Source organism: Zerene cesonia, chromosome 8, assembly GCF_012273895.1.
Source record: "Zerene cesonia ecotype Mississippi chromosome 8, Zerene_cesonia_1.1, whole genome shotgun sequence".
Classification (NCBI taxonomy): Eukaryota; Metazoa; Arthropoda; class Insecta; order Lepidoptera; family Pieridae; genus Zerene; species Zerene cesonia.
Window position 1 is genome coordinate 6,372,307 of NC_052109.1, and position 13,542 is coordinate 6,385,848.

Genomic DNA, 13,542 nt, shown 5'->3' on the forward strand with positions numbered 1-13,542 from the left:
TACACAAATCATAACCTATAACCGAACCGCATTCTAATTTTTTTTTGTATATCCGCAATGAGAACAAAGAAAATTCAGGTTGCGACGTGAGAAAAAAAGACAAACAAATAACACTTTCTTATTTATAAGATTTGCTAAAATTATATTTGTCATTTAGTTATTAAATATCGTCTAGGAAAAAAACTTAAGTGTGTTTTTATTTTAATAAATTAACCTGATTAAATTCGAATACAAAATCTGTCTTGTTATATCATAAACAAATCAAGTGGCAGCATTTGAAGCGAAATATTTAATTGTAATGGCGCGTAATTAAAAAACATTTGCATCCAATGTTTGCCGTAAGGATAAAAAAGTGATATCAAAGTCTTGTGGAGAGCTCGTTTAAGCCATCGAACGTTCTAGACCGTGGCAGTACGGTCCGAGCGAAATTAGACCGGCGGACGTGCGTTCCTTTGTGCGCCATTTAATTTGGTGTCGTAACGGAGAGCAACGCAAGCAAAGGGGAGCTTATTACGCTCGGCGTTTTACGAGCGAAGCGGGCGAGCGGAGCGGGCGAACGGTTTTTTTGTGAGCCGCCCCCGCGATGTCACGCGCGAGGGGGTCGGCGCTCGCTCTCTGGGATCAGCTTGTGTTCAGGGCTGCTACAGCACTTTATACTTGTACGTATATAATTGTATCGTAGGGTTTTCAGAGTATTGTCTATTTATATGTATGTGTTATTTATTTCCCATGTTGTAGTGTATTAGGTTTTTTATAGCAAACTACACATGAATATTGAAAACGTATTTGCTTACTATGCTTGGGATTACAATGTACATTATGTATATGTGATGTTAAAAATAATTTTAATTAAATATTAGTTATGTTCGTTTCAATTGCCTAACTTATCAGTGGCCATTACAAACACGAATGTCGAGGGAAACTGAAAAAAAAAAACAAATTGAATAAAATTTTCCCATTTATTGATACGTACAACCGCCAGCCCTAACTTCAAAGTCGTCGTAGTCTTCATTGTAATACCGCTGGAGGCCGCGTCGCGTTGCCATAACAACCACCCTCCTACCTGCCCTCATTAATATGTACTGGACCCAACTGGACACTGTCTTGGATATCGGAGTAAGCGAGACCTCTCAAATCGACACCTGAAAATTTTATTAACACTGTAGGTAAGGACTAAGGTTCTCGTGGATATGATTAAATTTTAGCGTATATTGTTCGATATAAATATTGGATGTGTTTTATATATGTATATTATAATGTATTTCATAAATATTTTTTTTTCTGCATAGTTTTTATCACGTAAGAAATGCTTGTATCGTCATAATAATTAGGAGACAATTAACAAATATTTAACATCTCATTGCTCAATCTCGTAACATTAACTCGTTTAAATAATGATATGGATTTTTATTGATTCATGTTATGTGAATAATTAAAGAATTAGATACTTTTATGGACGTCCATTTTTAAATATTTCGCATTTGTTTGATGTTCTTTATATTTGTCTTCGGCTTATTATAAGTAGATATGGCTCGATGTTAACGATCGTGATTAATTTAAAGTATTTAATGTTTTCTTTTAACCGTATACCCTTAATATAAAATATAATATATATAATTGCATGTATTTATGTAGCTCATATTGTGTTCTGATGTATAAGCTATATTATTGTATTTTATTTATTAAAATCCATTCAGTAGTTTTTATATGAAAGAGGAACAAACATTCAACCATCCATACTTACCAAATTTCGCGTTTATAATATTAGTAGGATGTACCATTCGACTGATGGACAAATCCGAGGTGGACCGCTAGTAACATAATATCTATAAACAAAGCTATATACAAGTATATCCGAAGTAAATATGAATATTCCAACCAGATATCTAGTACCTTATGTTTCGTAGAACACAGTATATAGACGACCATAGAATGTAGGTCGTGGCGATCGAAGCGTTTTCCCAGAATTACCTGAACCAGGCTAGCACTAACTAACTATGTATAGTTAAACATAGCTATGTACTCAACTATGTGCTCGTGTCAGTTCAACGGACACTCCTTAGTAACATCTGAGAGACCTTTGAATGCGTCAAACGTAAATACTGAAACCAGGGTTTTCCGTACATTTGGCTAGTTAATTCCGAGTTGAGTAGTTTGATTATTTCCAGGTTTAAAAGGGTTTTTCAATGTGTTTGCGGATGCTTCTTTTAGTATTGATTACTTTGTATTTGGACTAAATTATACAATATCATTATACTATTCATAAAATTGTCAATTTAACCCGATTGAATTAGTGTAGCGATATCTTGACGAAAAAAACACACACGTCCATTCTGCTTATATGAATGTATTGTGTTTATAAGTATAATGTAATATCCACAGAATAAATTTTAATTTCGGAATATAAAAACATAAAACCTCTTTTCACTCAACCCTACACTATTCGTAGTATAACATAGTATAACACGGCGTAAATTGTACAGTTTCATGTGACATCCTCTCGGTCAATACAATATTTAGATATTATAGACGGGGTGGGTTGCTTATTACGCGGCGCAGCGGTCTTACTTGTAAGGAAATTAGCAATTTGCGCGGCAACTAATGCGGACGCCGCGCTAGCCGTAGCTTGGGTAAACTCGACTGGGTTTCTTAAACTATATTATAGCTTCTTATATAGATATGGTCGGTCTCAGTATTGGTCTTTAGTTTGAAAAGCTATTCGGAGATATGTGGCATGTCAAATGTTATGGTGCAGATTTTAGTAAGCTTAAAAAATACTAAATCTCTCTAGTTTTATTACTCAGAAAAGTATGGAGTAATGTGCATAATACATGGATAATTTAGATTACGAATATATACTTGATTATGTCAAAATTTAATACTCCAACAAACGTCATTTTATATTGCATTATTCCTTATTGCAGTTATCTTTTTTTCTTCAATAGTTCATGAGATAAGTGCTTTGAAGCAAACAAACTCTTCAGCTTTATGTTTCCATACTATATATGTTAAACTAATAGACAATTAATTATATTTTTATATTTAAATGAAGATAAGTATATTATTATTTTATAAAGGACAAGGTAATTTATAAAAATAATAGAAATTTTGGTCATAATTATTCCAAATTGTGCATTAAATCTATAACACAATGAAAACATTGTATTGTTAATAAAAATACAATACAATATGACATTTAAACCAATTTACAATAATATTTGTGGAAGTATCAACATTAATATCGTGATACTCACTCGACTCTATGAGCGTTGATGTCTTTTTCAAAAACAGACGATAATCTATTGTGATCTTTCCTTTATGTTATTAATATATTTTTTTTAATTATTTTAGTTATATCATAGGTATTTACGAAGAGTGTGGAGAGGAGGAGAGTGTAACTTTCATATTAAGATTGGGTGGAATTTTGAAATTGTGTTTTTAAGACAGTTATAGAAAGTTCTTATATAATGGTTTGCTGATATTTATAAACAAATGACTGCACTATTGTCACACTAGTATAGTCTTATTACGGGTGACCTGTATTACAGGTTTTTCACCTATAATAGACACCAGCTGTTCACATCTAAAGCCTGCAAATTGTAAGTTAATACGGAATTTTAGCTTGTGACTGTTTATTTGGAATAAATTAATGTTTTTTTTTATTTATTACTAGAATTTTGTAAATGAGGTGACTTTTACACTATAAAGAGTATTGACAATACACAAAATGCACCAAATAAATACAATTAACGTGCCAAAAGATACATACAGCTCGAGTTAATTTCATCCGATCACGGCAACATCCAATTAAGGCGCGTATTAATAAATTATAGTCAAAAGTTGACCACACATGGGTGCCGCGGTGAGAGGCGAGGTCGGCGCACATCTGCGCTGCGTGCCGCATCTGCCGCGGTATGCGCGGGCGCATGCTCCGGCCCGATGATAAGGAGTCACGTACACTGGATTGTTGGTTTTTTTTTGCGATTATTTTAGTTAGCTGTGCCCCAAGGTTTTACCCACGTAGTACTTGATGTATACTTTAAGTATATAATACCTAAAGTCTTCATCAGTAAATGAGCTATCTAACGACGAAAGAATTTTTCAAGTAGGACCAGTCTTTCCTGAGATAAGCGCATTAAACAAACCAAACAAACTCTTTAGCTTTATAATATTGGTATTATATATTTGAATTTAGCTGATTGGGTTTATTAAAGTAGTGCTTTTTACGCTTCGCCTTTTAATATACGGTATATGAAACGACTGAGGTTCAGATTCCAATCGTAGCGTTTATTGTTATTTGAGAGATAGAAGGAAACGTTATTAAATCACTGGATATTTCTATAACGATTCGATTTCTGTATTTTTATATACAATCACCATAAATGTCATGGCCATTTTGAAAATACATTAATGTAGTATTTTTAGTAGTTATTTTTGTATTTAATTAGTACTTAGTAGCTGATCAGGTTTAACCCGGAATTTAATAAAAATTGTGTTCATAAACGTGCGAAATTTAAACTATTCGTATATAATTATAATCATTTATGAAAGAATAAACGTGACTATATGGTAAAGGGGCCTTTAACGTAATTCGGCGCCGGCGGAGGTTGACGGCGATCACTGGCGTTTTTGTACTTTTTGCTATGTTGCCTGCGTCGAATGTTGATGGTCTATATTAACAACAGATTACGATTTCTGATTATTTATAGACTTTCAATCGATTTAGTATCGAAAGTGACGTTTATTTATTTACAAGCTTTTGCCCGCGGTTTCGCACGCGTTAAATGCGGAGTATACGCCCTTACCCCCCTTTTTTATGTTATTATAAACTTTCCTCTTTAATCTCTCCCATCTATTTGTAATAAAACCCATCAAAATCTGTTGCGTAATTTTAAAGATTTAAGCATACAGAATATGTTACGATATGTAGTGATTTCGTTATTTATTAGATACAGATCATATTTCGAAAATGAAATATCGCACAACTTACAAAGTTATGTCTTTCCAATATGATATGATAGGAATAAGCCGCTACTTCGCCCGGGTTTACCCGTTATAAAAGATGACTGACGTGACGTGACTGAGTGACAGCTTCGCTAAAATTATTCATTACCCATATCCATCATTTGAAATAAAAGTTGTTCGTTTATAGTTGTATTTTGGGAGTGAGCTTGTTTAATTTTCTTATATCTGACCTCAATGAGCCCTAAATTTTGGTAAGGCTAGATCAAAAGTCATTACTAAGGATAGAAATCTACTAATATTATAAATGCGAAAGTTTGTATGGATGTGTGTCTGTTTGTTGCTCTTTCACGCAAAAACTACTGAACCGATTCCATTGTAATTTGGTACGTAGACAGCTGGCCAACGGTAATAACATATAGGCAATCTTTTTATCCCGATATTCCCACGGGATACGGACTTATGCGGGTGAAACCGCGGGGCGCAGCTAGTTATCCAATAAATTCGGGCAGAATTCCTCTGACCATTTGGAGTCAGTACCACAAAATGGGGTGTAAATATTTTAAATATTAACTGATATGCGAAATATCTTTACTGAATTTCTAATTGCGAAGGTAGATCTAGAGTTATATTTCCGCTCGCGGCTTTGCTCGCTGTCTTCGTGTTACTGCGCTATAACCGGTTTCCGCCCAAATTTCCATCCCCTATTTATCTTTCGAGTTATATCGTAGCGACAAATGGCAATGCGTCATGTATCTTCTTCTGTAAGATACTGTTTAAGACACCGTCAGACAGACAGTTAAATGGGTTTGGATGCTCTGGTTTTTTAATCTATACTAATGTGGGTTATAAAGCTGAAGAGTCTGTTTGGTTCTTATCTCGGGAACTACTGGTCCGATTTGAAAAATTCTTTAATTGTTAGATAGGCCATTTATTGAGAAAAGCTTTAGGCTATATCACATCAAGCACTACGTGGGTAAAGCCACTGGGTACAGCGAGTATATAATAGATATATACTAAAAAGTGTTATACATTACAGTATATGTATTTATGTATGACAAACAGCAGGATATAATATGTTCACGTTAAATAATATTTGAAATACGTATCAATTACTAGGCGAAATTACGAGTTATTTAAGTGTGAAGCCTTAAATTATGCAATCATTGAGAACCGTCATGTAGCCTTTTAGTTTAGGTTACGTAAGGCTAGGTTCTACTCTATGATAGATAAAAATGATCATTGTTACCTAACTCCACTGTCAGAACTTTTACTATTTCATATTTATTAGTTGTGTTATAATTGTGACTTGGAAGCACTCCATCTCCGCAGAAGATGCGCGAGAAATTGTAGCGTGCGAATGCTACTGAGTTTGGTATTGTGAGTGGGGGAGTTCGAGGGTCGTATGCTCACTCTTTCTTGTCATTAACTTCTTTCCCGTCGTCAAACCTTTCAATATCCCTTTCAGTTTAAAAACCTGTCGATGTATTTGTAGAGATATTATCTCTACATATGTTTGTGAGCGGCGGTCACTTGCTATCAAGCGTTCTACCAGCGCAGTTGCCCGCTCTTTCATGAAAGTAAAAGAAAAAAAAAAAGAAAAGAAAAGAAAAGAATCATTACATTAATTCTTAAACCTAGAATGTTACGTTTGTGTCGTAGACTTTAAGTTTCTACGAATTTACCAAGTAAAAAGTGAAGAAATAAAAAGTAACTAAAAATGTTACTGTGGTTTTAACTAAACAACTGCGGAGAAATAGGTGACAGATAGAGGTGGAGGTAGTTCACAAACAACAATTTTTGTATGACCTTCAAGACATATAACATCTCAGTCTCCCCGTGACCACGCTCGCTCTAAAGTGTTCGAAACGTCGGGTTAATAATATAATGAATAAATCGCGTTTAAAATCCGTTAAAAAGTTTTTAATTTCTAATCAAGATTTATTCATTACTTACGTCATTTCAGTATCCAATGCGGAGGTTTATGCAGTGAGAGTGGTGACGGAGTGAATAAATCCGTATTATTAGATGTTTTGACCGTTGTACGAAAAATCGACACCTTTGTTTAGAGTTTTAGAATTGGAAAAACGGTCGTGACACCTGTCGAAGTAATGGAAACGTGTCTTTAATGTATGCGGTTAAACTTTTACACTGTTATTAAATTGGTAAATTGACTTGGAACTAGAACGGGTTATCTATTATTTTATTTTATTTTTTCAAGTAACACAGATTAATTTTGTTATTATCATTAATTCTTCGCTAGTAACAGTGTCGAAATTGTAATTATATTGTTTATACATTAGCGTAGTAATTTACTGGTAATCTCTCAGTGTTTTGATCCGTGAATCAATCTCTAAATACTGCCAACTAAAAATTCTGTTTATTTTAAGCGCAGCAAGTGAAATGGCCCCCTCACAGATCGACAACATGTATAGCTCGGTCCACTAGGCAAGTGGCCGGAGTAGATTCGGCAATTATTGTCCGTCAGCAAGGAGGGGTGGGTGGGGGTAAGACGGCCACCGTAATTAATTGGCGCGACGCGAGGGGCCGACCGCGCCGCGTCTCTGCCGCGGTATTGCGCGTTTGTGGTGTCCACTCTTTCTGGGTTTTGGGGATATGTTTTATGCGGTTCTTAAGAGATTTTAGATAAGATTTTAGATTGGTTTTGATATGAATCTTTTGCGTGGGTTTTATGGTATGCCGTAAGCGCGTCATGTTAAGGTTGTTGTTTTTTGTTGAACGTTACTGTGGGTTGGGAACAGATTAAGAGGTCGGCCTTATCTTATTAATTTAAGATTCAGAATGACATGTTCTGCATAGTAATATTTAGTTCAAATATAACGTTATTGAGTGATCAGCAGTTCATCGATAGTCAAAGTATGGTTTATTCTATCCATGATTTTGTGTAACTTTTCTTTATCATACCCAGTTTTAATATTTTATAAATTGTTTTCTTTTAAAAGTCGTATATTTTGACAGAGTTTTATATGTTGTGTATTTAATGATAAAATATATAAATTCCTAAAATTTCAAGAAATGATAGTAATCCTAGTGCTGTCGACCAGCGATCCAACCGTAAACGTCTCACCCACACGCCGTGAGCGCCCGCTCGCCATTCGCCTCGCTACACATCTACTATTATATCTACGAACAGCGACCAACCTAACCCGACCCCTCCGCCTGCATCCAAAACCTTCCCCAGCCCGCGCGGCTTAAAGGCGACCGAGGAAACAGGGGTTCAAGTTATACTGGACGGCAGCCAATACCGCACTACACCATCGTTCAGTATAATTAGAACCCTGACCGCGGGCTTATTCCTGCCCGCTCGCGTCTCGGTTGGGCGGCAGCGAGGGGGGTGGGGCGGGTCGAGTTACGCTGGCCTAGTGGGTCATACGTTGCGCCAGTGTGAGTGTTAGTGCCAGTGGACCTCGGTTCGCTTAAGCGTAAATTCTGTTGCGTAAGTTAGAAAAGACGTCTGGTACTCGAGATAGCTTGGCCCAATATATTGGAAGGCCCGGAGCTAAAAAGATGGTTACGTTATAGTTTCTTGGCTCGCTGATATAGCGCAACATCTTGATATTTGTGGCGTAAACAAATAAAAGAAAATTAAAGAATATAGTTGTTGTTAATATGGTTGTAGTTAAAATTACATATATATACTCCTCTATTCTACATTTGTGTATCTATAACTACTACTCAGTCACAGGTTTTGAACTATCTCGTTCAACGCAACCTTTTTATGTTTGATTTATTGTGTTTATCTATACTGATATTATGAAGAGAAAACATTTGTGTTTTTGTGTGTATGTTTGTAAAGTTTTTAAACAAAAACTACTGGATCAAAATTCTTTCACCATTAGAAAGCTGTAACTTCACTGAACGACATATGTACGTCGGGTGAAACCCAGGCGAATAGACAGTAATTATATAAATTACAAATTCGAAACATTACCTATATCCATACTCATGTTAAAAAGTGTTTGTTTGTTTATTTATTTGTCCTTCTTTCACGTCGCAATGGAGAGAATGTATGTTATGATGTTTGTGTCTGGAGATAGTTAGGAGGCTAGAGAGTGACTTAGACTATTTTTAACAGCGGTGAAACATCACGCCCCCCATGGGAACTTTGCTTATCCGCGAATTCTCGGGCCGAATGCTAGTTGTAGGAAATTAGGACAATTTATTAAGAACCTTTTTGTATAGTATAAATATTTCTATAGCTTATGTGCTATTCTTCACTACATAGTATAAAACAAAGTCCCTTTCTCTGTCCGATGTCCCTATGTATGCCTTAATCTTTAAAACTATCCAACGGATTTTGTTGGGGTTTTTTTTTATAAATAGAGTGATTCAAGAGGAAGGTTTATATGTATAATAACATCTATTAAACTACTCCGAATTAACGCGTGCGAAGCCGCGAGCAAAAGTTAATCTATATATATAAAATTCTCGTGTCACAGTTTTCGTTGCCATACTCCTCCGAAACGGCTTGACCGATTCCTCTGAAATTTGGTAAGCATATTGGGTAGGTCTGAGAATCGGCCAACATCTATTTTTTATCCCGATATTCCTACGGGATACGGACTTACGCGGGTGAAACCGCGGGGCGCAGCTAGTTTTTTTATAAAAAAGCGGGTAAACGGACTAGTGAGTCGCCCCGTAGGGAGCGATCACAACTGCCTATACATGAATCCTTGTGTTATCGTCCTTTTAGGGAAGGGGTAATATATATTTTTTTTTCATTAATTGTAGGAAACATGGAAGACTATTCTGAAACATCACTACATAGTATAAAACAAATTCGCTTTCTCCGACTGTCCCTTTGTCCCTATGTATGCTTTGATCTTAAAAATTACGCATCGGATTTTGATGGGGTTTATACAATATTGTTTATATGGGGGATAGAGTTATTCAAGTGGATCTATTAAACAACTTCGAATATAACGCGCGCGAAGTCACAGGCAAAACTAGCCTACATATTAGTATATTATGTACCTACATTCAATTAATAATACCTTACGTACTTTACAAAAGATAGCAGACGGATTTGACTACAGAAGATCAATTTTTATCAACCCTGCACTTGGATTCTCGACTTTAACAATTAATAATATTAATTTCTTTTTTCATTGATCACATAATGTCCAAAAAATGAAGCGATTCGTTACAGCATTGAAAAGTAAACTTTCAACGACTGTTAAAGGCGATTACGTAGGGTTTCGACACAGACGTTTTAACTTTATCGCCTGAATGCCTGACCGGTGACATGCCTAGATGACTGTGCTAAAACTGGTCGCGGTTTTCGATATTATTATCCACGAATAAACATAATTATGAGACAATAGACGTAAGTCAGCGTGGGTTTTTCGGAGTTGGAACAGTAATTCGGTTAAGTGTACCATTTTATAATAGTCATAAATATATACATGTATAAACTATACGTATAGAGTAATTGCTAAGCTGCTTTTTATAATATATAACCTACTATATTTGCTCACGGCTTCGCACGCGTTAAATTTGCAGTAGTTTAATAGATGCATATAAACCTTTCTTTTGAACCTCTCTATCTATTAAAAAAACATCCCATCAAAATGCGTAGTTTTAAAGATATTAGCATACATAGGGACATAGGGACAGAGAAAGCGACTTTGTTTTATACTATCTAGTTATTTATGTAACGATGAATTTAAGACGATGAATTAAAAAAAAAATGTCGTTTGTTCTCACTAGTCATATTTCAAATTCACGATAGCCGGCAACATAAAATGGAGCGGGGGTCTAAATTCAAATTTAATTTTATCATATAAATTTTCAGCTTTAGCCACGATCAAATCTGTCTTAAAGCAGCTTTTCCCTCTCCAGCGGCGTCCGTGACACGTTTGGTAAAACTCATTCTTGGATGGTGATAGTGCATAAAAAGCACCGTTAGTGCTGAGCTGTCGGTAGACTCGCGTTCAGCAGATAAGGTGCCAAGTACCAAAATAGTTCTAACGTGGCCCCTACTTTTGGTGCTGATTTTGAAATGTATGAAACTGATTGTCGTCTTTTTATATGCCCAAATTGACTATTGATATAGAGAAAGTAAAGGTTTTGAAACATCCGTTTTTTATAAAATTTCAAAATATGATTTATCTGTTTAAATTAAACCTACATAAAATTTTGCTAGTACAAAGATCAAATGTATTATTAAATATATTCTGTATGATGGAAGATTAATGATTTCATTGCTACAGATTTGTTCACTTGGGTAAAGGCAGATGACTTTTTTTTTGTACCGACCTAATACCACTATATAATAATTACATAAGAAAAAGGAACTTCTTAACTTGCGAGCATGTTTAAAATGGTGGGGAAAGGTAGAAAAATCAATCGAGTTTAGAAAGTACGGGCGCAGTTTCCTCATTACGAGTCGAATTCTTGCCGGTCCGCCATAAACCGGGGCTGGAGCGCCGAATGTGAAACGGGACTCATTTGTACACGCCGGCTTTGATGGCTCTTTAACTACGGTATCCACGGTCTATACATTATATATCGCTCGCTGGCGCTTTGTGCGCAGCTACGGTTAGTATCTTTTCTCGTTATCGAGTTTCGTTTAATATCATTACCCTTGTGTAAACCGTGCGGCATAGTTGTTTTTTTATGTCATAGCGGGCACCTGAGCTGGCAGTTCGACTGATGGTATGCGATCACCATTGCTCATGAATATTTTTAGAGATAGGACCGCTGCGAATGCATTGCCCGCTTTTAAGGGGAAAGGGATAAGGAAAGTATTGACAACTGAAAGGAATGGGAAGTGCGAGGAAGGAAAAGAAAAGGAATACATTAGAACAGACTCTTAAAAATAAAGAAAACGGTTATTCTGTTGGCTTCATTCAATCGTTTTTCTACTTTCTCCTTCTCGCCTCGTCTTCGACGATTTCTTCTTTTTCTGGTCCTCTCATGTAGATGAATACTGGTCAACATACTCGTACATGTAAACCATTGGATCTCGCGTCTAGTAGTTTGATTCCCTTAAACTACAACAAAAAACATTTTGATCAAGTCACAAGTCGTTACCTGATCGATTCATTACTGATTAGCTTATATTCCATATTTGCTTTTTTCTCTGTTTCAGGCTTGTAAACCGCGGGGCGCAGCTAGTATTCAATATATTGATGCGCAAAACGAATTGACTAGCTCGTAGGTCTTTATTTATTCTGTCCTTTTAATGACATCGAAGAAATTTTGTGAAGAACGCATTATAAGTGTGGGAACTCGTAGGAACAGTATAGGGACAATACTTGTGTCGTGTACTGTAGTGTGCTAACAAATTATTGTGAGCAAATGATAAGTAAGAAAGTTATGTAAATTTGCCTGTGCCAGCACTTCGCAGGCGTCGCTGTAATCGTCCTGGTAATGATGTATGCGACACCTAGCTAATGTGTAGTAGACATTTACATATTATAACCATTTGCCAGTCGCTGGTGTTTATTGAGCGCTGTTTTATGTCAGGTGTGACAACTTTTGTCCTTGAACAGGTTATTTGTGCTGCGATTCGTTGTTGAATAACATGCTCGAGATTATTATCGCTGCAGCAAAGAAACAGAACTTTTGTAATTATACATTGAGTTGCTGTTTACTTCACTACTGTCTCCCCGTGACCACGCTCGCTGTAAAGTGTTCGATACGTCAGGGTAATAATATAATCAATATATCGCGTTTAAAGTCCGTTACTAAAGTCTTTAATTTCTACTGTTTATTTCTTAAGTACATGAAAATAGGTTGCACATATTTTATGTTTGCTGTATTTACGTTGTATATATTTTAATATGATATATAGTATCAGATCTAGTATATCTTGCGCACGTTCGTACACCATATATGCATGCCAAAGATACTTTCCTTAGATAAGCGTGAGACTGGTGCAGTTTTTGAAATATCGATATCGGTACATTCTAAAATATTACAGTTAGAGAACAAGTAGATTTTGTTGTAAATTTGTATACAATTATTATTAAGAAGTGCCGAGTTACATTTTATTTTCAAATACTACATCTATCCAGAAAACAAAGTTGTCAATACTAGTCCAGCTGTTTTACGGAAAAGTCACAATTAACTAGCAAAAAAAGGCAAACGTTTTCAATACAAATACTTTTTGCGTCAGTTTAGTAAAAATAACAGATATTTTATTAGTTGCATAGATATATTTATCCGTATAACTAACCGTAAAGATTTTCATAAATAATCTTGTATACAAGCACATGAAATCTTTCTAGCAACATCTTAAACGTTGAGATACGTCGCAAATTGATATACGATTTTACGAATATACCGTCAATGTACAGTAGGGCTCAATTCCCTTAGCCATTATATTGCGGCCTCCACACGGGATTCTTTGCATGTCTTTAATCAATTATTCCCACGTAGCCGGTGGCTGTCAAACGAAAAACACGACTTGTAGGGAGGCTAGGGAGGGTCGGCCGCGCGTGTTATCGAGCCACGGTGTTCAATCGCTCTACCTGCCTCTACGGGGGACCCGCGTCAATAGTGACAAGCTATCTTCGATCCGGCTCAAGTTGCTACTGTTTGTTGTTGTATTAT